Source organism: Dendroctonus ponderosae, unplaced genomic scaffold, assembly GCF_020466585.1.
Source record: "Dendroctonus ponderosae isolate FM_Combo_2020 unplaced genomic scaffold, Dpon_F_20191213v2 Dpon_F_20191213_12, whole genome shotgun sequence".
NCBI classification, from domain to species: domain Eukaryota; kingdom Metazoa; phylum Arthropoda; class Insecta; order Coleoptera; family Curculionidae; genus Dendroctonus; species Dendroctonus ponderosae.
In genome coordinates, this window is record NW_026017316.1 from 1,560,108 (window position 1) to 1,562,517 (window position 2,410).

Sequence of the window (2,410 nt, forward strand, 5' to 3'; positions counted from 1 at the left end):
GCAAATTAATTTCAAGAAATTGAGTCGTTTTGATGAATCGTTAAGGCAACAGCGGGGTTTTTGGATCTTGGAGGTATTTAAGTGTCTTTGGGTTTAAGAGTTCGGGAGTTTAAGTGTTTTCTTTTTCATTCATTTTCGATTGTGCCAAAACCTTATTCAGACACCAACTCAAGAGACTTTTGCAAATCTGCATTCAACTAAGTGAGATATCGACAAGCTTACGCATTCAAAGCATAGCGCAACTAATTGAGGATTGCCAATTTTCATTTGCTCCTGGACTATAAACTATCGATTCTGCAAAAAAATCATTCACATGTTAACTCAAGATAGTGTTGTTGTCTTTAAAACGCGGGCAGGCTTTTGCCAATCGGAGTTAAACTGCGCGAGCTCTGGATAAGTTTACGTATTCAGAGCTGATCGTTACTAATAGACTTTTGCCAATATTCATTTATCCCCCGCCTAAAAAGTTTCGACAATACAAAAAACTTTTTCAGACATTAAATCAAGTGAATTTCCTAGTGTTGATACTGCGGGTAGACGTTTGAAAATGGGAGTTTAACTAAGCGAGTTCTGGAGAAGTTTACGTATCCAGGCGCTTCGCACAACTAATAGGCGTTTGCCATAGTTGGTTTACCGCTGGAGCAAAAATTGTCGATTGCACAAAAAACTTTTTCGGACCTTAACCCAAGATAATTTACCGGTCTTTAAAAGGCGACAAGATTTTTGAAAATTGGGGTTCAACTAAGCGAGATCTGGACAAGTTTACGTGTTCAAGGCTTGGCCCAACTAATTGAAGTTTGCCAATTTTCAATTGCTCCTGGACTATAAACTGTTGATGGCACAAAAAAATCGTTCAAACAATAACTCAAGAGAATTGACTTGTCTTTAACAGGGCACAAGAGATTTTCATGTCGGACGTCACATCAGGGAGTTCTGTTCAAGTTTACATTTCCAGCAACTTTGTGCGTTTAATGCGCGTTTGCCAATTTTCATTTGCCCCTGGACTATAAACTGTTTATTGCACAAAAAATTTGTCGGGACGTTAATTAAGCTGAACTTCATTGTCGTTCCATAGAGGTACCAATTTCTAAAATCGGTGGTCAAATGGAGGAGAAATCGCCAAAAGAGTCACTCAACACTTGGATCTCCCAGCGAGTTTTCAGTTTTGCTGTTATTTGCAATTAATTTTGCAATTATTGGCCCAATCCAGGGATTCCCAAAAATATCCCGACAAACAATCGCGACAGTTGGAAAACTCACATGTTGCCACCTCTCGCAAAATCCTTAATCGGATGCCGGAAATCTGATAAGCTACCGGATTAGGAGCGCAATTGAGCACGCAGACGGGCAGCCGCTGTTGCCGTTAAATGCCCGAAAATCCGCACATCTGCGACAATCAACAGGCAAAACAGCTTAAGGCTGATGGGCAAATGTTTCAACTTCACATTCGCTCTTTTTTGTGTGCAATGCGATTGATCTCGTTTCTGGAATAGGGGCTCATATCCAGAAGTTATAACAATGATCCCATCCAGACGCCATTCAGGATAAAAGCTCTGGAGCATCAGCGCTCCCTTTCGCTTGGCTAAATGGCTCCTCTCCATAGGCCACTTAAGGCTGAATGGTCCTGGATTTTTTATGGAAAAAATGCCAGTTTCCCTGGAATATCGTCAATTATTCCCTGGATAACATCAGCTAGTTCTGGCGTGTTTAAAGCTGGATGCAGGCACGATCTGGCAACGTCTCATCCAGTGAAACTGGACGTGCCGATTTATTGCACTTGGGAGTTCCGGCCCGAAACTTCTTCCAGAAAGTTCAACTTCAACTTCACTGGCTGCTGGAAGTTGTTGGGACAAATAAGTGAATCTTCGGCCTTTTTAACGTCGGCCTAATCGAATTTCCGCCCGCTCGAACACTTCGAGGGCGGCTAATAAAATCGTAAATAAGCAGCCCCGATGGAAACGCCTGTCAATAACAATATTAGTCGCGTTTTGAGAGAACGAAGCATTCGTGCAGTCATAAATCACCCAACACTTTAATAAACTTATCCGAAATTGGGTTCGCTTAAAGTGTCTGCGATCAAAATATACGCGCGCAAGCGAATCGCTCCGTCCCCCTGCTGTTTTGGGCCGCAAAGGGTGAAGAATCTGCACGGGAAGTTCAATTTTTGATTGTTTTTCCCCAGCGGTCACTTGTTCCAGGCCGGATTGTCGGCCGAAATGACCGGCTGGAAATGCGATTTTGGGCCCCAGCCCCCACAAGGGATTAGTGGAGCTGACCTGAAATTTTCATGGAAATTACTCCATGGGTTTTCCTTTAATTGAGCTTTGAAGCTGCGAAATTACTTTTGGGCTCGAGCGCAAGCGGCCACTTGTTCCAGGCGCGGTTTCAGCCGGAAGCAACTGGCTGAAAA